A 16,261-nucleotide genomic window follows, 5' to 3' on the forward strand; every position below is an offset into this window, starting at 1 on the left:
TTATTTGGTTTTTAGGAGCATTAGCAACTAAGGCCATATTGCTCCGGGATATGCGGTGGTCATTCCTTGACCTTTCCGCATACTCCGTATTTGGTGGTGACGGGCTCGAACCCCGGTCTAATCAAGAAGCATGTGCTACGCACTGCTGCTCCTTCCCACCTGGCTACGGAGGGCGCGTGGGTGCATAAGTATACGTGCCTTGAGTGACCGGGGGTTCAAGCCGGTGACTGCTGAATACGGTGCTGTTTCTTGTATTCTGTCTATCTTGTGAACTCCTCTGACCGTTTGGTCGTCCCGGAGTATAAACAGAAAATTCATTTATTATTTATTATATTGTGTTTCCAAAAGACTCTTATAGGACTGAGGGTATTCCTTTTGTTCAGAGAATGACAATGAGGACCAATTCATAGTGTAAATGACGATGTCATTTTTCTACGTATGTATAATGTTTTGTAATTTTCTATGAATGTATGATTTATATATCTATGTAATTTTTCCTCTATATTTATATATCTTATGTATTTGCTGATATTTTATCCTATGTTACATTGTAATAAGTTTAGTTGGATGTATGCATGAGCCACCCTCCTAGATAATTTCTGTACAGGGGTGTTTGTTGAATAAACTGATAATAATAATAAAAATAATAATCTGTGCAGTCACTATCAGCCATTCAAATACTGGAATCATACTGTACGGTGGAGTGGATATGCATAAATTTGCGACCCAATCCGCATACAGACATTGAATCGCAGAGAAAGTTCCTGCTTTGTTCAGTATCTAATGGGCTCGTGTACATTTGATGACACGCGTTGTCTCTGTGTGCGTGTAGCCTTCGTATTGATGAAGCCTAAAGCCATTTCCCACCAAAATGAGTGTCCGAGCTTCTCCAGTCCAACTAGCGAACTTTCTAATTGGAATTTGATACAAATTATGACGTAAAAAACTATAGCGACTGCAAGATTTGGTTTGAATTTAAGATGGATAATTTCGAGTATGTTTTGGAATGCGCAACTGAATACTTTTCTGCCGCGCACTATAATTGCACGCTTCGGCAGTTGTATCAACTGGAATTGATTTTTGTGTATATTTTTATAATTATATGCAATTTTAATGTAAATATCGCATAATTTGCCCTTTAATTCTAATTTACCTCCAACTTTTAAATAGCCTGTTTTTTTATATTTAGGTTAATATAACCTAAAAAAAAAAAAAAAAAAAACTGCAGCCATTATCAACCCACTGCAGGATGGAAGCCTGCTCAACAATTCGTGTTGAGGGAAATGGACCATAATCGACCACTCTGGTCCAGTGCGGGTTGGCAGATCGACCGTATTCAGCAGTCAGGGGCTTGAACCCCAGTCTACTCAAGGAGCGTGTGCTACTGCACTCCCGCTCATGACCACCCGGCTACGGAGGCCATTAATATAACTTATTACCTATTAATTTTCCTTATTGCTAATCTCTAATTGTATGTTGCTGTATACTCAACTTGTCAAACCCCTAGCCTTGCAGCCTACACCGGCGCACGTGGCCCCCTGTCGTTTTTCGGAGAATAATACACCAATCGTTTAATTCCATTTAGCTACAAAAAATTTTATTTATTTTTTTATTGTTAACAGAGGTTAATCTATTTTAAGGCTCAGCTATTTTCAATTGACTACAGTTGGCAACACTGATGCTGATGTGATCGCCATTCTAGTTCGAGACGTCACGCAGTTTGGTCGTACGTAAAGTTTACTTCAAAGTAATTTGTGTTTGTGCCTTGTTTGTGCACAAACACAAAAAAAAAACCAGAAAATTTATTTATTAATATGACCTTTCATGGTTAATGAATTTTAAGGCGAGAATCTGATGCTAATATTTCATCAAAGATTTGATTGCTAATATTTCAAACAAGGCACAAACACAATTCAAAAAAATAAAAAAATAAAAATAAGAAAAGGACAGAAGGGGCACCATTTTGTGTCTTGTTTGTGCACAAACAAGGCACAAATTGGTGCCCCTCCTGTCCTTTTTTTTTTGGATCCGCTAGTGCTTCTAGACATGGTTACTTACTACCCTCTGTATCTGGTTATGTGCAATAAAAGATTATTTATTTATTTCATAAAGCTATGTGATAGTTATGATATGTGGACATGTATGTGTATAGGTAGGGTGGCTCCTAGAACGTCCGTTCAAATCCACCTCGTTTCTTTGTACGTTGAACAGACTCTGCAAAACAGGCCAGCGTGTAATATAGTGCAATGTTCGTGTAGTTTAATGCATGTTATGTTGTTGTATTATGCTGACCTCTTGGCTACCCAGAAGCAGCTATCACCAGGAAGGCTGCTTCTAGATACTCGTCCACACCACGGGAAGGTGGGCCAGTTCCAGTAGATGGGAAGCATAAGGTCTCAGGTTATGAGACAACAACACTTTAAAAAAAAAAAAAAAAAAAAAACCTCTGGGGGCCCAATCCAGAGCTAAAAAAAAAAATATATATATATATATATTTTTTATGAGCATTATTTGACCAGAGCTCACATATAAGCCTAGATAGGAGATTCCCAAACTTTTATAAACTGCTTCCCCCCTTCATAAATTTCGCGCCTCACCAGAACAAGTGCAAATAAACAGTGCAAAAAAGTATGAATTTATAAACACTTTTATAAATGAATATATACTTCAATACATTATTCTCGAAGACCGAAATAAAATACGCTTCATACCTGGATAAGTAGGTTGGATTGTCCGTATTTCGTAAAAAAAAAAAAAGTATTTCGTATAAACAACATGCCCCCCCCCCCCCCCAAACAAGTGGGCCTCCTCGTGGGGGAGGGCATAACCCACACTTTGGGAATCTTTGGCCTAAACAAATTAGACAATTTTCTCAGGTTCGTAATTTCGCAGGGGTAAGTTTCAACTTCTACCCAGTATTATTATAGTTTTATAAAAATGGTTTATTATTTTTTTTTAATAATCACGTATGTACATGATACGTGATTCAGGGGTGTGCTGCAAGGAGTCGGGGACTCGCGCAAGTCACATTGAAAAAGAAAAAAAAAAAAAAAAAAAAAAAAAGGTTTCGTCTAGCAACCGACATCAAAATTATTCCAAATCAGTGGCTTCCAAACTCTTTCAGCCACCGCCCCCTGGTTCCATAAACTCATCGCCAGTGCCTCCTACCCTACCCTATAAAAAACATTATTCAGACTAGCCGTTTGCATGACCACTACAGAAGACAATAACACAATGAAATTCAAAACAGTACCAATTAATTGCACATTTATTCAAAATCCGATTACAACTTTTTAGTTTAATTAATTGAACAAAACTGATGAAACTATCCAGTGATACCTGCTTTTCAAAGTCTGAGAGTCATTTAGTCCACATTCAGTAATTACATCAGTATTCAATAAATTCTTAATGCGATCGATGGGTTTGATGAATGATACCAGTTTCCCAATTTCTGGTTTAAAATCACTAAGCACTACTTAAATCACCACATTTAGTAATCTGGAGTCGATTTCTTTGGTTGGAGAGAAGTCGGATGACCACACATAAAATATTTATATATAACTACTTATCAAACTAGCATAAACCTTCATCTACTGCAATGTATGTGGGCGCCTCCGTAACCAGGTGGGAAGGAGCAGCAGTGCATAGCACACGCTTCTTGATTAGACCGGGGTTCGAGCCCGTCACCACCAAATACGGAGGATGCAGAAAGGTCAGGGAATGACCACCGCATATCCAGGAGCAATATGGCCTTAGTTGCTAATGCTCCTAAAAACCAAACAAACAAGCAATGTATGTTACCTATTTTAAGAAAAATTAATGGCTGTTACCAATCCTGTGAAGACAAAATACAAAGTGATCAAAGGACATAGCAGTAACACTTTAAATACAAAGTAAATAAAGTGTTTCGCCCTAGGCTCTAGCTTGGTTAATCCTATAAATTAACAACCTCGAAGGGGCCACCTGCCCCCTTACCTCCTTCCTCCTTCATATTATGCTTTCTCTCCTCTCTTCTGAATAACAGAGTTATAAAGCTTCATACAGGAGATCGCACCCTTACTAGATCCGTCACCGCAGGAGTCCCACAAGGAGGGGTCCTTTCGGGCCTTCTGTTTTCATCCATTATCTTCCCACTGGTTGCACATTCTCGATGTCTACTGAGCTATGCGGACGATATCAAGATACTCACTCCCATCATTCCCGGTCAAGGCCTAGATCTGGTAAAAGTGGAAATTAACAACACTCTCACCACAGTCACATCTTACCTCTGCCAGTTTGGGCTCAAGATCAATCCTGCTAAGTCCGAATTCATGGTGTATTCATTGAAGCAAACTCCTTCTTCTCTCCAGCCTTCGGTCGGCAACACCCTCATCCCAATTGTGTCCAGCCATCGTGATCTGGGCGTTGTATTCGACCCAAAACTTCGATTCAACGCCCACATGGATATGCTCCTCACACGTGCTTCAAGACTCCGGTGGATAGCAAAACAGCATTTCCTTCATATCACAGATAAAAAGATAACCGTGAGGTACATAAGAACAGTTATCTTTCCACCTTTACTCTATGCTGCTGAAATTTGGGCGTCAGCGGCACCGTCAATAAAGAAACCACTCTTTGCCACAGAATTCTGGCTCCTAAAGTGGGCCAACAGGAAGCACAACCTTCCAGCTCTGATTCGTACCACACAGCTTGCCAACTCTCTCGGAATTCCACGGCTTCCCACCTTAATCGATGACCAACGCCTCCTAGCAACAGTCAAGATGATAACAGGCATAATGGCAACACCTTCATTCTGGGATACCTGTGGCTGGAGGATCCCCCCTGCTGCCCTTAGGGCCAATCCCGAGCTCTACTCGCATTCAGCACGACTCCATCTCTCGGACAGGTTCCTTCCTCAGCAGATGCTCAAGCAAACCCAGGCACTGGACGCCGACCTGAACAAATTCGCTGCTGACCGGACTTACCGGAAAAAAATTATGACGAGTAGGACTAATCAGCAATGACTGATGTATACCTTGCACCTGTTCCTGTCTGATTGAGCTGGTGCTCTTATCTCGATGTTAAGCCAGCTCAAGCAGATTTAACTCTCGTAAGGAGTTCTCTCCTTTGTATTATAATATGTTTTCTTTGTAAAATTACCTTTTTGTAAATAATTGTTCAATTTTCCCAAGTTTGGGAAACTGTAAGCCCCTGGCTTTATGGCCGTGAAGGGTAATAAAAGATTATCTCTCTCTCTCTCTCTCTCTCTCTCTCTCTTTCCTAGATAAACCCACCGCCCACTAGGGAACCACTGTCATAGAACTTTCGTTAGAACCATCAAAAATGCACTTGCTATGTGGGATATTTGTTAAAAAAAAAAGAAAAAAAAACAGTACGTCAGCGGTTCCAAACTGTGCGCCGCGGCGCCCCAGAGAACTTACAAGGGCGCCGCGGGATATTTTAATTTTTCGAGGGAAACACAGCAATACTCGACATCTGTGGGACGTCGCACGAACTACTAGCTCGAGGTAGTTCACAGTTTCAACATTACTTTTAAGTTGTTTGGACCTAACTACTTAATAAACGGAACTGTCAGGTATTTGTTTTGGCCTAGCGACGCCGTGAAAAAATTACTGGGATACTAAGGGGGCCCCATGAACAGAGCAAGTCTGGGAACCTCTGCACTAAGTGTTTTGACGAGTATTCCACATAGCAAAAACTGTTACCTATATTATAATTGTATGTATTTCTAATCTGTGAAATTACTTTAAGAATAAATGTTAACTGCATAAATTTGATAATTATTTGTAGTTTACGGAAATATTTATTCTTAAGTTAAGCAAAATGTAGATAAGAACATTTTGCGAGCAGATCCCTTGTTGACAAATAGAGCACTCTTGATATTATCAAAACGTGTGGCGAACGGAAACGGTGTTCTCTGATCAATTCCAAGCTCTGCCTGGCTTTGACTGAAGGGGGGGGTTAGACTTAAATGTATTTTTATCTCTAGCATAACTACTTACATAGTTTTGAGTGACAGGTTCTTAACGATTAGTTATAATAACTCTGTTCCAATGGGAAACTATCACAATACACACTTACTTTTTTAGGAATTTTACTGACACACCTCACTTAATACATATATCCTTAATCTAATTGTACTTTATTTTACCTCTTATATCAGAGTTTTATCTTCTAATTACTATTACCGCTTACATAATTACACATTACTCATTTTACTAACTGGAAATTACTGCAAAAATCTTTGGCATTCGTGGTTACAAAATTGCGGATCTTCACAATCAATAAAGCATTCACTATTTATCAATTATTATTATGTTGTTGTTGTTATTTTTTTTTTAAATCTAATTCTGCGTGAATCTGAGCTACATGGACAGTTGTAAGAATCTACACGCACTTGCTTCAGGCAGTGCGTGTAGATTAAATAAATTAATACATTTTTTGTTTATACTCCGGGACGCTCAGAGGAGTTTACAAGATACACAGAATACAAGAAACAGCACCGTATTCAACAGTCACGGACTTGAATCCCGGTCACTCAAGGCACGTGTACTTATGCACTCGCGAGCCTGACCACTAGGCTACGGCGGCCTTAATTTGCGTTGGTATACAGTGTTTCAGGATTACTTTAATCATCGAAACTGTTCAATTTGGTCCCATAAAGAATCTTTGCAAGGTATCCTATTGTGTCTAAAAGCTTTCTGGATCCGTTTGGTGGGAAATGGTCCAATAGTTATTATTAGGAGCATCTAATCTTGTTATTAGATGAAAGAACATTGGGAGTGTTAGTTAAACTTATAACCACTTATCTCCTATACGTGATTTTTAACTTGGAGTTTAAGATGGTAAAAGGTCTGTGATTCTATTCAGTCATCCCAAGAGCCAATTCTGAATACTTTTATGACTCAATATATTTTTCTGGATATATATTAAATCGCCAATATTGAATTTTTAGTGCAAATATGCTCTATTCTGGTGGCCTGAATCACTGAGTAGGATTTCCTTCTGATGTATTCAAAATGGCTGGTAAAAGTCCATTATCCCATTTAAATCCCACATTTATGCAAAAATAAACTTTCTGAACCTGTTCTGTTAATATGAACGGTGACGTTAATATGTATGGTCGTCAAGGAGTAAAACCAGAATTTATTTTTTTTTTAATTGAAACAACAGTAAGCAACTCGAAAAATAAGAAACCTTAGGTCTGCTATTTGAACTACTGTACAAGTATTTCGATGAGAAAGAGAGAGAAAAAACAAAAACCATAACTAAAACTTCGTCTGTAAAAACATCTGTAAAATATAAAGTTTAATGTTAGTACTATTTATTTCGTATTATAATTACAGGGATAACATCTAGTTATTTAAGGTAGACATTTTGGAAACCGGGGATTTAACTGAATACTGTATATACTTTATTGAGAAAATCAAAGCACTTACGATTTATAAGATGACACAAATAAGACGGTCCTGGCTGTTGCTAAATTAGACACTTAATAACAAATGCTTATTGTTAAAAAATGTTGTTAAGTATCATTCGGTGTGAAACTAAAAGACACATCCCAGGTTCACCACTTTCTGTCACCATGTATTTCAAGCCAACATGAAATCAGTGTTATAACTACCATATTATTGATAACTGTTGGAGTTCCGAGAATAAGGCTGTCATAATTTTCTTTTCAAGGAAAGACTAAATTCCAATCTGACAATATGATGTGCGGTCAAAAAATGTCTTTCTTCAGGTAAACACAGGGCCATGCAAAAGAAGATACATTACAATTATTAGGTGCACCGACCGACACAGAAGGTGGACCCCTTAAACATTTCTTAAATGGTTATAACAGTTTAGCAAAAGAAAGGCTACTCTAAAAACCAACCATGCACCAGAGCCTGCAGATACCATTGCACAAAAAGTGGACAGCACTGAAAAGTTAAATTTTGATTGAAAACCTGCCACCCCACCCACAACTTTTCCCCTCTTTAATACTGTATATGAAATACGTAGACATAAAGAAAGCTCAAAGGTATGCTTTTCAGCTTTTCCTGAATGTTTGGATTGCAGTTCATTCACCATGAAACAGGAATTTTGGTGAATTTCGAGAGTCGGTAGATCGATATCTATTTATTTATCAAATAATAAATAAATAGATGTAGATCTCGTGTTTATAGGTAGCAGCACATCTGAACTAGACCGATCAAATAGTTAGAAACAAACAAACAAAAAAAGTCTCACTCGTCTCCAATTCAAGAAGCAGCAGCTCCTTAAAGTTCTTTTATACTTTACTGCTTGGTAAGCTGTAGTTATCTGACTTTTGTGTATCGACAATGTCATAGGTCAACAAACCATTACCTTTTTCTTTCTTTTTGTTCCGAACTCAAAATCCTGTTACAAGCCATAACCACACAAGGTCAACGGGACAGGGAAGGGAGGGCAGAAACTGCGGGAATGTGAATCACGATGAAAGCACAAGACAGCAAGCAGCGTTTAGCGGGAGTGAATCACGATAAAAGCCGTGATAATAACGAACTGCACCAGCTAGTGTCAAGCTGTAGGCAAACATCACCTGATACACCCATTGAAAGTGTCTATATTCCCCCAGGAGGTATTCCCCCAGGAGGTATTCCATGTAATGTACGACATGGAACTCCCTTGGATACATTCTGGTCTTATGGCAATAATCACAGTACCAGGGAAGTTGAGGCAAGATAAAAGAAAGAATTATAATCATTAGCGAGCATTGATACGAAGTCTACATATTGTCGGGGGCCAGGATGCATAACCCCAACACATGCACGGAAATGGTAAACAACTGAAAGATAACACTTTGCCTATCTTAGGATATCTCAATGCCTTTTCTATTCCCTACCCCCGGATAACTAGGGCAAACGCCATTTTCAGCACTATACTGATAACGCCAGATGCTCGTGGCAGCTGCAAACTTCCATACACGCATGTACGATCTTTCCGCGGCTTGCTTGGATATTTTGAATCAAGAAATTGTTAGAAATATTCCTTTCTATACACAGGCCGTCAGAACTGCCGGAGGTATTGCGGACGGTTAATAAGGGGTGAGGAGAACATCTGCCTCACGTTCGGAAAGGGAAAGAACAACCACAGAGACCGTCGCGTACGCGCACGTGCGTAAGTCTGGTAGCTTTAAGTGACCAGGTGCAATGACTCGGATGCAGAATGTGCGCGCAGGCACGTGAAACGAAGAAAGGCATCCAAAACACGCGAGAAGCTCCACCGGATGAAGAATTCACAGGGAGTGATCTGGTGCCCATCGTCCACTCAAAGTAACACGGACATCAATGCGGAGAATATCGTTTCTTGATTAAAGAAATTACCCCAAATTAAGATCTGAAGGTCGACCACATCTATATGCATTTTCAATGGATAAAAGATTATTTTTGAATAATCACTGATCGAATCCCATTTTCAGTTTTCACTTTACAGGTTGACAAGGCTGGAAAAGGTACTTTCATTCTTAAATGATTTTAAAGTGTTTCAACATTCAAAATCGGATAGTTCTGTCTCACTGAAACCTTAAATTTTATTGAATGGGTATCTAACAATTTTTTTAATCAATGTTTCAGCAATTCCGTTTTTTATTAATATTCGATTTTTGTGAATTGCTTTCTTGTGATGTTTTGGGTCTCTCAATATTTAACAATGTTATTACAACTATTTAATTATTTAATGTAAAAAATTAAACTACAAATATAAACAAAATAAATATTAAATTTCATTTCGAAAAATGTGATCAACATTTCGTGAGAACCCATGTGGCCCATGACCTTCAGAAACTTAAGTCATTTGGCCTCTAGCCAAAAAAGATTAATCTCACTGCTTCGAACAAGCCAGAAAAGTGCACTTATCATTTAGCTGTTTCTGACCATTTGGCTGTCTGGGAGTATAAACAGAAAATTAATTTTTTATTTACTTGATGCTAAAGATGGAACATAGAAGGTGTGGCAATAAAGTTCCCGGACTGGTGTTGTTGCAGTCATGTTCGATAAGTTTGAAAGTAAAGAGAAGTGGTACGTCATAGTTCAAACTTCCTCCAACAGATGGTGGTACAGATATTGTCTAGCGGGCTAAGAAGCTGCAAGTAACGACCAGTTTCGTTACTAGCGTTAACGTTCAGTGTCACGATTTTTTAGTGGAGCAACGGATGAATATAAAATTGTGCTTTAAATTGGGAAAATCTGCAACAGAAACATATATAAAGTTCAAAAGTGTTTGTAGTAATGAATCGTTAAGTGGTATCAGTGTGTTTGAATGGTATAAGCAGTTCAAAGACGGACGTGTTTATGAAGTAGGCGTCTGTCAACTTCTAGAAATAAGGATAGAGTCGTAAAAGTTCGGAAATTATGGCAAGAGTTCGTTGTTTGACACTCAGAATGATGGCTAATGAGCTGAATATGAATAAGGAGACGATTCATCAAATTTTGCATGAAGAATCAGGGTAAATGAAAGTCTAGGCAAAACTTGTGCCACACAGCCCCATGGATGAGTAGAAGCAACGAAGAGTGTCATCAAGCGAAGACTTCATCCACTTGTCAAGGAGATCCTCATTTCCTCAAATATATTGTCACTAGAAACGACTGTTGGGTGTTTCAGTACAACCCGGAGATGATGCGTCAGAGCATGCAGTGGACTTCAAAATCATTAATAAGACCCAAAAAGTTCCGTTTAAGAAGTCCAGGGAAAAGACGATGCTGGTCATGTTTTTCGACAAACAGGGTGCGATTCACAAGAAATCTGTAACTGGAGGTGGGGGATTGTAAATGCTGCGTTCTACCTACGGTAAGACTGTTTAAAGGCACTTCCCAGCTGAGGTCGAAATTTCGAGAAAAAAAAAACAGTTGGTTCATGTGGCAATGACAATGCCCTACCCATTTCCACACTTGTTGTGAGATGGGTGGAGACATTGTGAAGACATTTCTGACGAAAGACGCATTGTACAGATCAACCATCCTCCTTATTTGCGATCTAGCACCATAGAGATACAGTGTTAGTTGTCCGACGGCACCGGGGAACTCCGCATAATTACCCTGTGATGAATATAATTCACTGTAAGGGTCAGAATGTGTATGTGTATGGTTGTTTGTTTGTCTGGCCGTTTAGCCGTGGGGTCCCTGGTTGGACCCTAATTTGCTCGTCACCACCACCACCATGCGGAGTTAGGCCAGGTAGTTGAGAGGGATATGAACTCTGGCTGGACCCGACACAGTCTCCTAAGCTTTCTATGCGGAGCACAAAAAAAAAATTACAATCGAGCGTGTGGGTATAGTGCAAGAAGGGAATAAAGCTGCGATAAAGCAGTGCGGTTTTAGAGGGGCAGCAACACGAGTTCCGTGGAACAAGTTGCTCCATCACGATAGTGGACATAGTGTTCTGGGTCAGGCGGTACCGGGGATCTCCCCCTAACTCCGGGTTTGTGTCAATGTACAGATCCTCTGTACAAGCTAGAGGTGTGTGAACGGTGTGGGACCTCTTCCTCTTTTCCAAGGTGAAAAAACTGCTTTCAAAGGAAAGAGATTTCAGGATGTCGAAGACGAAATCATCTCATTGGAAGCCTTCGCTGACTTTTTTAAGAAAATTTTAGAACGGAATAATAAGTGCATTCAAACAAGTGGCAATTATTTTGAGTAAAAATAAAACGATTTTTGAGCTCCTTCATTTTATGCCCTTTTTATTGCACCACTCTGGGAACTTTATTGCCAAAACTTGTACGAGCCTTATATTCCTCTACCAATGTCACTGTTTTGAGATGATCCTACTTGTGAGTTTGTGTTTATCATTCCATCTTACTCCTGAAGTGTAAACCCCTGACTTTACATATCAGCAACTTGGACTAACAGTGTATTAAATCTCTCTCCAGAGTGTGTTCATATGCCGATTTACACGTTGTACGTGCTGAAAAACCGAAATAACTCACAAGGAAAAGCCTACTTTCTGAGATCGACTGATTACAGCAGAGAGCATTAAGAATTCCTCCAGTCTCCGACGAGTTTCGGGGAAAGATATACAAACGAGTGGTGAAATCACTGTCTGTCACGGCAGGCTGCAATAGGTACATTGTAATAATTAACTCTACACGCACCGCAAAATACAAGTGCAACGATATAACAAACGAGTGCCGTGGTTCAAGGTCATATGACTGCTAAACAGAGATGTTCTCGTATTCTCGCTCTCTCTCCCTATGTGGTCAGGGGAATTCACAATTCAATTAGGGGTATATACTGTATATATCTTAATAAAGGCTCAAAGAGTGTTGTTATTAAAAGCTTCTGTATACTGTTTCAGTAGCATGAAGATGATGTTATGAATCGTGCAGCGTCGAGACTATAGCAAGGAGAAAACAATAGGCAATTGAAGGTCAGGTCACTCACCAGGCTTCCCTCTTCTCATTCACTCCATAATGTGAGTATGGTGTGGGTAGGCTTATGTATGATCCTAAGCCGACTACAGTTCCCCCCCCCCACGTACTATAGGTATTTCTGCGCCTCGAAAATTCAGTATTGCGGTTCCCACCCTTCTACAACTAATATATCATATGAACTCGCACCATTAAATTCTTCAACACTTTCCATAAAAATTTATAAAAACCCTAAACATGAAAGGTATTAAGAACCTATAGTACTTAGTATCGTGGATGGGCTGAAGGCTGAGAAAACAGAAGATACATGTTGACTCGAATTTCTCTAGATTTAATTTTCGGAAATAGACGTGAAGGAAGGTTGTTCCAGAGAACAGAAGGAGCAAATGAGGAAGAGAAAAGTTGATTCTGTTAGTTTAGATCTGCACAGTGAATTAATTCTGACTGGTTGAGGAACGTGTTCGGACTGGTTTGGAAGAGGGTGGGAGAATTACAGATGTCAATACAGAAGAACAGTGCTCGTGGAAGTATCTGTAGAAAAGGAATGCAGCAGAAACAGAACGCATATGACAGAAAGTGGACAGACTTTTCAAGAGACGGGTCGTTAACTCGACTGCTCTCTTTTGAATGGAATCTGAGAGGTTTTGGGGACGCTGCCTCAGATTTGGAGACAACGTTCCATGGTAGGGCCGATTCCAAATTTTGTAGAATGAGCAGATATTTATAAGAAAAGTAACGCTTTTCGAATACATAAGAACGTACTTTACGTAATGAATTCTGGTCATTTCATTGCTCATTGAAAGAAGACTTCTTTTATTTATTTTTCATACAATAAAAGGCAGTTTACAAAAAGGTTCATTTACACATCCAGGGTTTAGTGCTAGTCAATGTTAACTACAAAATCATTTTGTAATTAACCACGAAAAAGTCATTTGACATTTTTTTGGTTTACTGGAAATGTGCTTATAATAACCCAAGCTAACTTGTAAACTACTAGAGAAATACATTTCTATGACATGATATGCGCTGTTATTTGTATAAAGTTAAACTAAAGTTGTCTCAAAACAAAAATGCAATTTTGTAGTTAACGTTGTCTGACACTAAGCCCTCGACATGTAAAAATAAAAGCATCATATGAAAAAAAAAAAAAAAAAGCTGCTTTGCTTATAAGAATTGTTTTTCAATCTTTCAATCTATCTGTTCTTCTATGTGTGTGAGATAGAGAGAGATATGCAACCGAAACAGAATTCTCACCAATGCATACCGAATGCATTGACGTTTAGTGCAACCGCACACACTCCAACTGTTTATCTAATCAAACGACAGTTAGTTCAAATTCCCCAGCACACAAGATGGACAGTGGCGAATCCTTAGATGTTTACCAACCTTTCCGTTTCAATTTATCCCCTCATCTTATTTTCTGAACCCCAGCCGCTCCCGGCTACTCACCATAGAATCTGTCTGCTCTGTTTTACAGTTAAAGGTTCTGGCCTTGCTAACTGTCTTTTAATAACAACTTTCTTAATTGTCCAGAATTATTTTCTTCCAGTCATGGCAACACCCTTCTCCCATGAGTAGAAATATGCCGGATAGATTAAGAAGACCCGCTCACCTTTAAACTTCCTTAATGTGAGGACTTCCATTCCGTTAGTAGTCATGGTCAACCCGTGAAGGCCAAAACCTGCTTCAGGCAGGTGAGCACGTGTGAAAGCATGTCTGTTCGTAGCTATGCACTTGAATGGCCTTGGCAATCAACTCTTCATTGGTACGTACTGTGTGTACAAACAATAGCGCAGTTGCGAGTCGGACCAAGAACAACCACTGATGAACAGACAATTATCACCGAAGTGACGTGAACGGAATTGACACCACCTCCCCCCATTCCCCCCAAAGTAGCAGCTGACTTCACCAAACGCGAGAGAGGAAATCTGTTCCGAACAGATGGGCGGTGTACCGTTACCTTTACATGTAAATCCCCTAGTAAGATAATTACTTATTCAAGCATTGCACGAGCGTGATGTACTGAATAGCAGGCCACGCGCAGCATTGTTACGTTCAGAGCAGACGTCGCAGTACAATGCCAGACACGCGAATGGAGGGAATAGTCTAGAAAGCTGCAGCACGGACATTTGTGCACACAGCCGGCTTATTGCCAAGTGCCCCATTTTAAAGGGGGTACACGGACGTCAGTGGTGGTATGAAAACCGGGCCTATTCACGACTTACCACCGGCGAAACGATCATCCCGTAAGTTCATTTCTCACCGTCCTGGTCGTAACGCATCTTCATTTTTCATAGACAAGGTCCCTTTCTTTCTTTCTTTCTTTTTTTTTTGTTTTTTTTGTGCTAAATAACGGGTGTCCGCTTCTTGTAGCAAACACAAAGAACGCCGGGTTTTTTTAGGGGAAACGTCTGGAGAGCGCACGTGTCTACAACTGACAAGCAACGCGTGCACATGTAGGACCGGAGATGGATTGTTACCAAAATTGAGAGCAGATGGAAAGGTAGGGTCTGGGATATGCGATGTTTTACAGTATAAACGCGCTCTTACCCAGTACTATTGCATTCATTTTGTCGCTGCTTTACTAAATAAAAAGATCTCTGATATTATTCATTTTGCCGTCCCAAGATGCGGTCACTCACATGCTTCCATTGCCTCACACAATAACTTAAAGTAATATGTATCTTAAATTAAAAGATCTGAATTAAAACTAATAAACCGCAATTATAAGTAAAGCAAATCCACAAAAGTAAGTGCAATGCGAAACTCAGTGACACAATATTTTTCCAGCTGAGTGTATTCATTATTCTGTTCACGATCAACAGTTGACTAACAGTGAAATGAACACGTGCCACGAGCCAAATTAAACAGAAACGAACGTGATCCGAATGCAAAATGTGAAAGTAACCACTGTCACGTGTGGCACTCGATAAGGTGCACGAGGAGTAATTACGTGTAAATGTCGATTTCTTTAGTATTTTTGTTTCCTAGTGAGATTATCTCTACTATAACGCACTATTTCTTTATCTCTCAGTGGAAGCAGCGATGATACTTACAGGGTGCTCGACAGGAATATTTTTGGGACTCATTTATAATGAAAAAATGAAATATTTCTATTTTTGAATTTTAGAAAGCGGTAAGCGATTCAGTGACTGCGTGGTGGAAGATAATCACAGCTATTTATTTTATTTTATCTTTTTTTATCATTTTTGAAATTGCATTTTGCTTGCGGTTGTAATTATGACATTTATAAATTATGTGTTGTAATGGTCTCCTAATGATGCTAGGGGCCCTATTTAGTATCACATTTAACTCAGTTAACCTAGAAACTTATTAAGTAAATCTTGTTATTTTGTGTAAACGGATATGTTGTACATTTTATGCTGTTAGATATCATGTTCGACTTGCATTTGTTTAAAGCGAAACGTCTCATGTGTTGACGTTGGATAAATGAAATAGTTTGTTTTATTTACGAGGAAATTCATTTGTTTCACTGGAAATTTCGGAGCCCATAAATTTGGGACTCTAAGCAGCTGATCATCCTTAATTTAAAACTTACTGGTTGCAAGTAATTTTATTTAGGAAGTTTTTTCCCCTTTTTTTTTTATTTATTTCCCATTTGAAGTATGAAGAATGTTGCCTTTTAACCGTTATTCAACATTTCTAACATTAAATACCGTTAAAAATGTTTGGAAATATTTAACCAAACACCGTTCTTAATAATGACCTTCGTGAAGTGGAATCCTAGATAAGTAATTCAAATTAAACGCTTCTTTCCAAATCCGCTGCCATAATTACATGTACGCTAATCACGTGAGCGTACAGCGGAATGGGGCAGGGTCGTGTTCGAGCTATCCGCTAATGAGCGATGAAGCA

The 16,261-nt window shown here is 39.2% G+C and overlaps 1 protein-coding gene across 2 annotated transcripts in view; it reads right to left on the reverse strand.

Annotated features, from left to right (window-relative positions):
* LOC150087225 (uncharacterized) overlaps window positions 1–16,261 on the reverse strand; it is a 320,470-nt gene that overhangs the window by 82,925 nt on the left and 221,284 nt on the right. The window lies entirely within an intron of this gene.

This window comes from Mastigoproctus giganteus, chromosome 4, assembly GCF_048544385.1.
Source record: "Mastigoproctus giganteus isolate SK-2022 chromosome 4, ASM4854438v1, whole genome shotgun sequence".
Classification (NCBI taxonomy): Eukaryota; Metazoa; Arthropoda; class Arachnida; order Uropygi; family Thelyphonidae; genus Mastigoproctus; species Mastigoproctus giganteus.